This window comes from Didymella exigua, assembly GCF_010094145.1.
Source record: "Didymella exigua CBS 183.55 unplaced genomic scaffold M421scaffold_9, whole genome shotgun sequence".
NCBI classification, from domain to species: Eukaryota; Fungi; Ascomycota; class Dothideomycetes; order Pleosporales; family Didymellaceae; genus Didymella; species Didymella exigua.
In genome coordinates, this window is record NW_022984783.1 from 993,378 (window position 1) to 993,691 (window position 314).

The window sequence follows — 314 nt, forward strand, 5'->3', positions numbered from 1 at the left end:
AAGGATATCTACTTCCTAACAACTTTTGCTAAAAAGCATGCACAAGTTAACTAGACGTCTAGTTAACTGCGTAGATAATATATATCCAGCTTTAGCCAAGCCGGCTAAGGCGACGTTAATTAGGTGCAACAGGTGCAACAAGTGCAGGGGCATCACACACAACACCAACTTTCTGATTTTTGGGTCCCCTTTCTAGAGGCCCCAAAAATCGTGGCAAACTAACTAGGCCTACTGCAGCGACTCTGAGGACACGTCTAACCCCCCTCTCGCCCTTCGCGCGACGCGCAAAGGGGCGCGTTGCGAGGATGGCAGAG